The following is a 12,726-nucleotide window of genomic DNA, read 5'->3' as shown; positions in this document are numbered from 1 at the left end:
GTGGGAGGAGACTGCTTCATTCGAGGAAACAAACAAGATGAGCATTAACCATTTTCTCTAAGATCTTACAGAGACAGCTCATCAAAGGAATTGGATGATAGTTCAAAGGAATATTGGGATCCTTTCCAGGTTTAGGAAAAGGGAATACAATAGCATGGTGCCAAGCATCATGAAAAACATTCTCCTGCCAGATCTGGTTAAAAACAATCAGAAGAATAGCAAGAGAGGCAGGAGAGAGATGACACACCATCTTGTAATGAATATTATCAGGTCCAACTGATGTACTGCCGGACCAATGAAAAGCAAGTTTAAGTTCCACCAGTGTAAGGGAGTGATTACAGTCATAGAGACGATCAGCCTGGAAGGAAAGAGGCGATCGTTCGGCCCTTGTTTTGATGGCTAAGAAGATGGAGAATGAAGCAGAGGTGCTAGATGCACGAGAAAAGCTTTCGCCGAGAGTATTGGCGATGCTCTAGATATCAGCAACTTCCTGGCCAACAGAGAACAAGATTAAAAGGGAGCAGTAGGATACTGGCCTTCAGCCTTTCGAATTTTGTCCCATATGACTTTGGAACTAGTGGTAGAAATGCTAGGTGTATTTAATCCAAGATTATTTCTGGCTTTAACGACTGACGTGCCGAGCATGCGCACGGGTCTGCCGAAATGCAATGCAGTTTAAAAGTGTGGGATATCTATGAAAGGTATCCCAAGGCCGTTTTTGAACTGTGGCAGGCAGGATTCCACCAAGGACGAGGTTACTTTGGGAAACGTGTCGAGGTTTTAGAAATACACTGAGTAGATGCCTGGACAATACAGTCAGTTACTGCTGCCACAGTTATCTATCGATGTCTTACACACGATGGCAAGAGCAAGTTTTGAGAGAGTGGTGAAAGAAGGCCAGTTAGCGTTGTCCAACTTCCACCGAGGCACGCAGGTCGGATGGCGTCGACCACAGACAGTCTCTCATAAAATTATAAGGAAATAATCATTGCCACGTGGATTACCGTCGACACTCCAAGAAAAGTAAGTGAAAAGTGAAGGGGAACAGATAGAAAGATCTATAGCATTAAAAAACTGACCAGGTACATTAAAATAACTATAAGAACCAGTATTGAAGAGAGACAGATTATGTTCCAAGAACATATGCTCTATAGTACGACTCCTCCCATAAATACCAGCACCATTCCAATGAGGATTATGTCCATTAAAATTCCCCAGTAGTAAAAAAGGGGTGGGCAACTTCTCAATGAGGACATCAGGATATGAATGATTACACATCTCTTCAAGAGGCTAGTAGAGAGAACAAATAGTAATGGTATGACCCAAGGAAACACAAATGGCTACAGCCCCAAAGGATGCATCAAGTGACAAGGAGAGGGTGGGCACATGCTGGTCAACCAGCAATGCCATCCCACCATGTGCTCATCCATCACATGACCTGTCGTTTCTATACAAGGAAAATTACTGAAGGGTGACTGTATTAGCAGGTTTCAGAAACATTTCCTGTTAGGAGATGCACACGGGATGGTAGGAATCAATTAACTCCTTAATGTCATCTATATTTGATCAAAAACCTTTACAGTTCCACTGGATCAGAGTGGCCATTGTTATTTACGTGGAGGAAAATGTGGCAGGGAGATCTTCTGTTTGCAACCACGTTGTTTTTCTTTACTGGACGAAGATCTATCAACCTCCATGGATTCTGCCGTGGGTCAGGTAGGCAGGTCTCTGTCTATGGACAAAGATTCCAATGACTGAAGTTGGAATGAATGGTCGATTTACTTTCTGGAGCTGCAGAAAATGATGGGCCCGAGTAAACATTTGAGCCTGAAGGTAGTAAAACTGGGCAGTCATTGGAAGGAGTGGTAGGGACAGAGATGGAAGTAGACATAGATGTGTTAACTTTTTAATTATGGAGGGCATAAGATTCTTAAGAAGTTTTGCAAACGACTCTATTGCAGGCACAAAATAATCTGTCTGCACTCCCACTGCGGGAGTGGAATGAAGTCAGCAGCTTTGTATGAGACAGGGCTGGGGACAATAATTTCCAAGCCTCTGAGTAGGTGATATTCTTAACAGTCTTTGAGCATTGCACCTCTTTCTCTTCTGTCCATTTAGGGCACGAAATAGAGTAAGAGGGAGTGTGGATCACTACAATTAACACAGTGTGGTTTCAGGTTGTACTTGTAAGCATCACGGCCTTTACCACCACCATGAACACATATCAAAGAACCACGACATGATGCTTTTGAGTAACCAAACTGCTGACACTAGAAACATATAAGGTCAGGAATGTAAGGTCGTACCTTGCAATTCAGATAACCTGCTTTGACTGTGACAGAAGGAGGAGGTGATGTAAACGTTAATATCAGAACATTGGTAGGGTCCATAAATCTGTCTTTATGAGTGAAGATCTGGCGTATCGTAGAAACGCCTTGGCTGGAGAAATCAGCGAGGATTTCTGTCTTGGGATGTTTTTTTTTAAATTCCTCTCAACTATAACTCCTCTGAAAGAGCTCAATCTCACATGAGGATTAACCTCAATGGGTATATCCCCAATGGATTTTGATATCAAGAGAAGTTTGGTGGGATGTAATGAAGATGTTTCCACCAAAATGTCTCCAGAGCGCAACTTCTTTACTGAATTTGAGGAGCAAGCAAGTCCCTATAATCCCTTCTGAAGGAAAAATGGACGTAAGCCTCAAGTATTTCTTAGATAAGGAAGAGGGAATCAAAAATTGAAGTGTAGAATATGGCTGTATTTATATTGACAGTACAATAGAGGGAAAACCTGCTTAAGCCTGAAATTTTACTCGGTCCCGTGCGATTCCGCCTTAGACAGGTTTTACTGTATTATTATTATGCAACTCCCAATAAATCTCGTGCGATTTGGTGGGAGTAGCCTGAGGGATAGTGCCATGCAAATCTCTAAAGCAGATAACTTAATTATGTGCAAAGGTGTGTATCGTCTTAGAATATATATGGTACACATAATTAAGTTGAAACTTGAGAAAACAACTTCTTGAACTCCTTTATATATTAAAACTTTCAGTATTTTGATGAGCGACAGAAGCTTAATATAATCATATAATCAAAATAAAAGTACTATAAACTGCACTCCACAGCAAATTTAATTTTAATAAACCTACTATTAATTAGGTGAAAAATACTAAAAATATATCTATGAAGTATTCAGCATAGTAAGTAAATGTTTTGTTATTTGTAGTTAAGCACAAAATCACTTAATGGCGTTATCTGTGCTATGCCCATCATGGGTACTGAAACCCAGTTTTCAAATTATAAACTTTCATACTCACTGCTGAGCCATTTGAAGAGCGATGCAAATGCAACAGGTATCTATGGGCTTGAGCTTTGTGCCAGCATCAATAACTAATATCAGCGACTTGGGTACGTGTAGTTTAAATTACTATTTAAAGGTATGTACTGATATCATACAAACTTCTGTATTAAAAACATTGGCCCGGCATAGCCAAGCGCGTTAAGGCGTGCGGCTCGTAATCTGAGGGTCGCAGGTTCGCATCCGCGTCGCGCCAAACATGCTCGCCCTTTCAGCCGTGGGGGCGATATAATGTGACGGTAAATCCCACTATTCATTGGTAAAAAAATAGCTCAAGAGTTGGCAGTGGGTGGTGATGACTAGCTGCCTTCCCTCTAGTCTTACACTGCTAAATTAGGGAGGGCTAGTGCAGATAGCCCTCAAGTAGCTTTGTGCGAAATTCCAACACAAACAAACAAAATTAAAAACATCAACAACACACTATCTTTTGTAAACAGTGTTAACGTTAAAGAAGGTTCATTTGACTTTATTAGGTAATTACCAAAAGGCATTTTATTTACGATTTTCAAATAACATAAAAACTGGCACATCCTTATACAAAATTAAATTTGTTGATCAAAAATTTTTCTTTCACACAAATTATTCTCATCACATCCTTTAGCAAGAATTTTAAACATATTGTGAACTATATCTCGTTTAGCAAAAATATTTTCATGTCTGGTTTGTTCTGAAATAAGTACAAAGCTACACTTCGGCTATCTGTACGAGCCATCCCTAATTATGCAGTGTAAGACTAGAAGGAAGCTAGTCATCACCATCCACTCTCAACTCTTGGACTTCTCTTATCTACTATTAGTGGGATTGACTGCCACATTATAACCCCCCAACAGCTCAAAGGAAAGCATGTTTGGTAAGGTGGGGATTCGAACCTGCACCCTTCAGATCGTTGTCGAGCACCATTATCATGTGTACTTGATAATTTTTCATACATAAATGACATAACAAGAAGAATATTTATATTGATTGATTGTTTGAAATTATGCACAAAGCTATACAATGAGCTACATGTGCTGTGCCCACCATGAGTATCAAAACCCAGATTTTTAGTAGTGGGAGTCCACAGACAAGCCAATGGGGGGAGGGGTGAATATTTATATAAAAGAAACTGGTTGTAAACTGAAATCAGAACCTAATACATTAAGATTTCTACTAATGATAGTAAGGGAAAAAGTAAAATAGTTATGATAATTAGCAGCAAAGCCTTGATTGATTCTATGAATTACTGTGAATTCTACACTTTGTTTTATCAAGTATCATTTTATGTTTCACATATTTAGAGATTCAATCTAAATATCAATATTTGTACAACTTTTAAACATTTTTGCATCAACTTTCCAAAATTCGAGTTAATATTACACTTACATTTTAACTATTTCCAAAATTAATGTAATTTATAACGTATTTCTTGAATTAGTAGTGTTTAAAGTAGTTTGACAAAAAAAATATATTTCTCCAGACATGCAATAAAATAACTACAGTATCAATAAAAACAACAAACATCCATCAAAAAAATGTTTCAGCACACAACCAACCAAAAGAAATAGAAAAACATGGTGATAGTCCAAATACATTACTTAATACAGTTAGTGATTTGTTGTTAACTTTTAATTAAGTCCTTAAAACAGTTTTTTTTGTTCTTATGATTTAGAGAAATCAGCCATTATTCAAGCTGAAGTCTGTGGAAAATGACTACAGCACTATCCAGAGAATGTTGTAATTATATTTTTATTTTTTGAAATTTCACTACATCAGGAAATTATTTCCTAGATGAGATTAACAGACTTTAGAATCTAAATTTTATAATAATTTTTTTCTTTAATGATTTACAGGTGGAATATGAAAATTCCTTATGATAATCATAATATTTTTTGAAGTTTCAATGCTTTATTTTTGGTTTAATAAACAAAGTACCAGTTACTTTAGCCACATTGTTGATAATCTTTTAAATAATTTCCTTAATTTTAATAAATTATAATTTCTGTTGGGATTTCTTTGTATTTTCTCCTTCACTCAATTATGATTCCTCTTTGTTGCCATAGGTTTTCTATTATAACAAGGCCTGGAACAGAGAATAAAAAAAATGTTGCTGAGCTTCTGCAAATTTCTGAAACTTACATCAAAATAACTGTTTAACAAACATGTTTCTAAAGGTTAGTATAATGTAATAATATCTATATATATATATATATATAACGTTTAACCTTTTTCTAGCATTTCATAGAAACAGTTTGTCTGTGCATTTGATCATTTCTTATAGAGATCCTTGGAAAGAAATTTGACTTGTACATACTTTTATGGTATGTTCAAATGTAATTCTAGATAAAGCCTTATAGATTTACCCATACAAAAACCTATAAAAACTGGTTCTCAAAGAAATATGTTTTACATAGTCAAACATCTAGCCATGCAATTTATTAATTGTGATATTTTTTAATTTGTATAAAACTTTTGATTAAATTTTTCACAAATTGCTTACCAAAGTGGAAAAAAACAAACAATAATAATAATGTATTTGTTGGTAGTACCATCTACTGGGTTGAAAGATATCTAAGTTGTGTTTGACACAAACAAACACTGGTGTTTTATTTAATATGATTCCATATTTAATGTAGTCATATTCCTATTTTTTTAATATTCAGAGAGCTTACTGAATTATGATAATGAATGTATAAAGGAGTAAATACAACAATAAAAAGAAATAAACACAAAATCTCAATTCAACTATGATTTCAATGTAAGGCTTCCACATGATAGCTAAGAACTATAAATACTGTGGTTGGTTGATTTAGTGTTTTATAGTACAAAGCCGCTAGGCTATCTGCACCAAACGTCCGGTTAAAAGAAAAGTAAATGTAGTAAAATTCATAAAAGGAAATGAAGGTAAAAACAAAACAGCAATTAAAAAACATAAATGGAATAAAACCAATATTGACATCCAGTCTACAATGTTAAAAGAGAAACTACAGTAATAGAAATTATAAAGAACTTTCTGTAGCATAATGGTAATGATCATAAACTGCCAAGAAGACTAACAGGTAAATACAACAACCACCATCAGTCACCTGAATTCAAAACATGTTTAAAATAGTGCCGTCGTTGCGAGTCGTAACAATGGCAAGAAAGTAAAATGTGGTGTATTGTGATCTGAGTGTTACACAAACTACACACTGGTGCATCAGTTCCAGATAAAAGAAAATGATGAGTTAAAAAACTGTGACCAATGTGTAGTCTAGTAAGAATAACTTCCTCCTTCCAAACCTTACAGAAGCTAGATGGCCAAGGTCCAATATAGGGTTTCATTTCAAAAAGCTTGTTGTCGCATTGCTCACTCCAAGTTGACAACCAGATGGCACGGAGACGAGCCTTGAATACAGGAATAGGCACAGTGGTGATAGTACAAGAGCAGACAGATTTAGCTGCCTCATATGCAGCTCATTCCCACAAATACCAATGTGGCCTGGTATCCAGAAAAACTGGATAGAAGTAGATATTAATGAGAAATGGGCCAGTCTGTTTTGAATATCAGTGAGAACAGGGTGTGAGCCAACATGAAGCGACTCCAGAGCCAGTGGAGAACTAAGCAAGTCAGTTTAAATAGTGCAGTTGGAGTACTGCTCAGCTTCAATATGATCCAGGGCAAGAGAAATGGCATACAGTTCAGCAGTGAACACAGAAGCTGTAGAGGGGATTTTGCGTGCAACCACCAAACTGCAACAAACCATGACAGAGCCCACAGAGTTACCCGATTTGGAACCATCCGTATCAATTGAAATGGAACAATTGTTCGAAAATGTTCACTAAATAAAAGATGGTACGTCCAATCAGGAGTATCTGCCTTTCTCAGATGACTTAAAGAAAGGTCACATTTGGGGATTGTAATAAGCCATGGTGGGATGGGCTAACCAGTGGATTCTGCAATGTTATCCAAAGACAGACCCAATTCATCCAATTGCGCCTGGACACAAAGGCCAAAAGGAGCAATGGCATATTGTCTGTTCTGAAAAGTGAGGCCCACCGAGGAAAAAAACATCCCCAGGTGGGATGCTTTGGTAAGGAACGAAGTTTCGAAGAATATAGTAAAGACAGTTGGAAACGGCCAAGATGCATAAAAGGTTCATGAGATTCTATGTATAAGCTCTGAACTGGGTAAGTGCAGTAGACCCCAGTGCAGAGACGAAGTCTTTGTTGATGAATGAGGTCCAGCATCTTTACGGCCGAGGGTCTGGCAGAACCATAGACCATTGATCCATAGTCGAGTTTCGATCGAATAAGAGCATGATATACCTTTAACATAGAACATTGATCTGCTCCTAAACTGGTGGTACAGAGGACAAGGAGAATGTTCAGTGCTCTTGTGCATTTGACCCGTAGCTGCTTTAAGTGTGGTATAAAGGTCAGCCCCAAGAACTTGGTCTCAGGAAATACTGGCAGCAAAACTTCACCGATATGGAGTTCAGGATCAGGGTGAATACCCCCTTGGTGACAAAAGTGCATGCAAACGGTTTTAGAGAGAGAGAAATTAAAGCCATTCACCGTGGTCCACTTCAGTACATGATTAAGGGCAGTTTGTAGTTGCCACTCAATATATCTCATGTTCAACAATTAACATGAGATGTGAAAGTTGTTGACATAGAGCCCATTTGCAACAATAAGATGGAATTGTTCAGTGACAGTATTAATCTTTATACTGAAAAGTGTGACACTCAAAACACAACCCTGAGGTACTCCAAGTTCCTGTAGAAAAGAATGGGAAAGTGGCAAACTCACACGAACTTGGAATCTCCCGTCCATTAAAAATTTCTTTAATAAAAGTGGACAAATGGCCATGTAACCCACATAAATAGAGGTCTTGCAAAACACCATTCCTCCATGTTGTATCTTAAGCCTTCTCAATGTCAAAGAATATTGATACAAGATGTTGTTTGAGAAAGGCTTCTCTGATTGATGTTTCTAGTCGAATCAAGTGGTCCATGATGGAATTCTGTCATCAGAAACCACAATGGGTGGGCGAGAAGTTGTTTGATTCGAGGAACAAGACAAGATGAGCATTAACCATCCTATCTAAAGTCTTACAGAGACAGCTCATCAAAGCAATTGGATGGTAGTTTGAAGGAATCTTGGGATCTTTCCCAGGCTTAGAGAAGGGTAAGATAATAGCCTGGCACCAGGCATTAGGAAAAACATTCTCCTGCCAGATATGGTTAAAAACAATTGGAAGACTATCAAGAGAAGCAAGAGAGAGATAGCACAGCATGTCATAGTGTACATCATCAGGTCCAACAGATGTACTGCCAGACCGATGAAGGGTCAATTTCAGTTCCATCAGTGTAAAGGGATGATTATAATCAAAGAGACAGTCAGTTAGAAAGGAAAGAGGTGAATGCTCTGCCTGAGTCTTGATGGCTAAGAGGGTGGAGGAACAAGCAGAAGTGCTAGATACCCAGCAAAATTTTCACCTAGAGTATCGGCGATGCGCCGCCGGACATCAGCTACCTCTTGGCCATCAGAGAATAAGATCGAGAGAGGGACAGAATCGTAGTGCCCACTGACCTTTCAAACCCTGTCCCATATGACCTTGGAACTGGTGGTAGAAGGTATGCTAGTTGTGAACTTAATCCAAGATTCCTTCTGGCTTTGTCGTCTTACCTACCTAGCATGTGCACGGCATGTGCATGTGGTTCGAAAGTGTGGGATATCTACGGAAAGTATCCCAGGCCCGTTTTTTGAGCCTTATGTGCTATGTTGGCAGGCAGGATTTCACCATGGACGAGGATATTGTGGAAAACGTGTCGAGGTTTCAGGAATACATTGAGCAGCTGCTTGTATAATACAGTCAGTTACTGCTCCCACACAGTCGTCTATTGATGGCTGACTGATGATGGCAGGATCAAGTTCTGTGAGAGCAGTGAAAGTGGACAAGTCTGCCTGATCCAGCTTCCACTGGGGCATGTGGGTAGAGTGGCATCAACCACAGCCAGTCTCTCTCAAAAGTATAGGAAAATGATCACTGCCTATTGGATTATTGTCAACCCTCCATGAAAAATGGGAGAATAATGAAGGGGAGAAAACCGAGAGATCAACAGCAGTAAAGGACTGACAAGGTACATAAAAATAAGTGGAAGAATCAGTATTCAAAAGAGAAAGGTTGTGATCAGAGAGCATACGCTCTACAGAGTGACCTCTCATATCAATAACAGCACTTCCCCAGAGGGGATGATGTCCATTAAAGTGCCCCAGGATAAGAAAGGGAAACGGCAACTGTTCAACGAGAGCATCAAGGTCTGATTGATCATATGTCTCTCCAAGTGACAGATAGAGAAAACAAACAGTGATGGTATGACCCAAGGAAACACGGATGGCTATGGCCTCCAAGGGTGTGTTGAGTGACAATGACAGGGTGGGAACATGCTGATCAACCAACAGTGCCACCCCTCAATGGCTTCGTCCATCACACAGCCTGTCATTTCTGTACAGAGAAAACTGCCAAAAAGTGACTGTATCGGCAGGTTTCAGAAATGTTTCTTGTAAGGAAAAACATACAGGATCGTAGGAAGCAATGTGTTTTGATGTCATCCAGATTAGAACGTAAACATCGACATTTCCATTGTATCAAGGTGGCCATTTTTAATGACAGGTAGGCGAAGTGGCTGGAGAACCCTTCTGTTTACGTCTTTTTTTCCTTACTGTCCTTATTCGGAGGAGGTCTATGGTGGCAGGTGTACATGGTGATGTAAATGTCAAAACGAGGATATCTGTTAGCAGTGTAACTCCATCTTTGCGAATGGAGATGCACCTCACTGCAGAAACTCCTTGAATGGAGAGACCAGCGAGAATCTCTGACTCGAGGACGTTCTTCAAATCCCTCTCAACAATAACTCCTCGTGATGAATTCAAGGTAGTATAAGGGGTAACGTCAATAGATACATCCCCAATTGCCTTTGAATTCAAAAAGAGTTCACTGTGTTGGGATGTGGATGTTTCAACAAATGTCTCCAGATCGAAGCTTCTTTACAGACTCTGGAGAGCCAGCAAGTCCCTCCAGTCCATTCTGAATAAAAAAAGGGGGCATTTGCCCTAAAGGTTTCTCTGAAAGAGAATGTAGGATTAGAAAATAAGGTACTACAGGTGGTACAGACGTTAAAGATTGCTGATAAGAATCTTCAAGACATGGTCATTTACCTATTGATTGTTTTTCACTATTTTATTTAAATTATATTAGGAGGATTCATAGGAAAAAAGGAAAATTTAGGTGCCCACTAACCCCACCCCATGGAGCCCTATGAGGGGATGCAAGGACACTGCAGCAAGACCAGGGTTTCTTGAGCACCATACTTAAACACCAGCATCAGACACAATGTCCAAAACACCCGTTGAGAACTTCCAACACTGGTACTTGGTTGACTCTAGCCCAAGTAGACCAGTTAACTGACCCAAAAGAGGCCACCCAAAGGCTGCCCATCTACAGGAATTCAAGGGCAATGTGGTGTGTTAGGGTTGGACCCCTCAACCACCAGGATCCTCTCTTCCCCTTTAGGGGTCGCCATGCACAGCAAACACGTGGATGGATGTTTAGATCCCAGAGGAGGTAAATTGAAAAACAGAACCTTCCCTGGGAGGTTCCCTCACCACATGCAGGAATCCACACCTAGGGGGTCTACTTTGGGCTAATTCGAAGTCAACATAAATTTTGTCTGATAACAAGTTTTTTTCTTGAGTGAATTATTTTTTAACTGGTTTCAGATATAAATGATAAGATGCAGTGTGTTTTACTGTTGATCGACTCATTACTATACATTTTGTTCATGACTCAAGTTTGTTTTCTGTGGTGGTTTTTGGCATTTTTTCAGTGATAACTGGCAAACAATAGTTAGTGTGAATGAAGGAACACTTTAAAGGTCTGATTTATTAATCAATGTTCTACATTAATACTTTTGTTGTGAACGCAGTTGAATTAGCTCAGCTCATGACTCCAAACTGACCTTTATATGTTCCATACTATAACTTCTTATGTTTTGTGTATTTTATAAAATTTCTCAAACTTTCAGTATAATTAAGTATTTTGTAGACAAAAAAAATCAGAATTTTTAATGAATATAAGGGATAAACAGTGTTGATTGCTCCATGTGCAAAGTAATTTTTCATGTTAATATTAAAAATACTTTGCTTTATCCTAAACTTTAGCAGTATATACATTTATAACTAATTATCTCACCACTCAAGTTGTAAATCACTTAACAAACACTGAGCCAGCTCTAGGTCACATTGTTATCCAATCAATTTAACATAATGCACTGGTTACTTAAGAGTTGCTCTTGAACATACCTTGTGAAAATTTTATTATTATTATTTATTTTACCTAACTGTATCTAATTTAATTCTTTCCTAATTTTTTATATATTTTACTTACATTCATAATAATAACTAAATATATGTGAAAAATAAAAATATAGTACTTAGCTGTTGTTTTTCCTGTTAATTGTTGATGAATTTTAACCCTATCTGCTTATACTAATGATACTACACTAAATAACTTTTTATCCAATTAAATAATATACCAAAGAACACAGAATAACAACATGCAGAATGTATACAATGTTCCTTAACTATAACAATTCAGCTGACATCACTGATGTGTTTCCCATAGGAATAAAAGTCTGAACTGGAAAAGAAATAGACAGGGGTTAAGTGACCCCCACAGAATGCCTTGAAAAAATTCACATGTGCTCATCTACCCATACAATGAAACATCGCCAAAGATTAGGTCAATATCTCTAATACTTTCTGATTTACAGCCTTGTAAAATTTATTTATTTATTTTTTGTGACAAATTCATTTTCAGGCAATTTTGGCTGCTTAAAGCTGCATGAGTAATGGTGGTAGAAGGCCGACATTTGCACACAGTAACACACCTGAATTGAAGAGTTTTTTTTTCAAGTAAACAATGTATGGTCAGAGGATACTTTAAAAACGTATAACTCCAAAAGTAGATTGAACACCATCCTGCTTTTTTTTGTAGATCATATTCAGAGATGTAAAAATATATGGTAAAAATCTGAAAAGGCTGAATAACTGGTGACATGGTCAAACTGTGGCCTGAAGTAGTGCTATTTTTAGCTAAATTATAAAAAGTTGCATCAACTAAACTTTTTACAGGAGATCTAACAGACTTTTAATTACAACAATTACTGATTTATCAACTGATATGTTATAGAAATTTGAAAACAAAATTCAGCTGTGTATCATATTAAGTCTTAGAACTATAGCTTATTAAATAAACCAATGCTTTTTATGATTGTGGGTTTTAGGTGATTTTACAGCCTCACTATACAAATCTTAAAAGAGATAAACTTGGTTTGAGACCACTTTTG

At 37.9% G+C, this 12,726-nt stretch overlaps 1 protein-coding gene across 3 annotated transcripts in view; it reads right to left on the bottom strand.

Annotated features, from left to right (window-relative positions):
- Positions 1 to 5,064: 5,064 nt before the first annotated feature.
- Positions 5,065 to 12,726, bottom strand: part of LOC143238062 (uncharacterized) — a 67,080-nt gene continuing 59,418 nt past the window's right edge. For all 3 annotated transcript variants that reach the window (XM_076477983.1, XM_076477981.1, XM_076477982.1), the window contains one exon: positions 5,065 to 5,417. The gene's annotated coding sequence lies outside the window, so the exon portion shown is untranslated. The remainder of the gene's footprint in view (positions 5,418 to 12,726) is intronic.

The sequence above is a fragment of the Tachypleus tridentatus genome, chromosome 13 (genome assembly GCF_004210375.1).
Source record: "Tachypleus tridentatus isolate NWPU-2018 chromosome 13, ASM421037v1, whole genome shotgun sequence".
Taxonomy (NCBI): Eukaryota; Metazoa; Arthropoda; class Merostomata; order Xiphosura; family Limulidae; genus Tachypleus; species Tachypleus tridentatus.
This window is presented reverse-complemented; position numbering and strand designations above follow the sequence as displayed.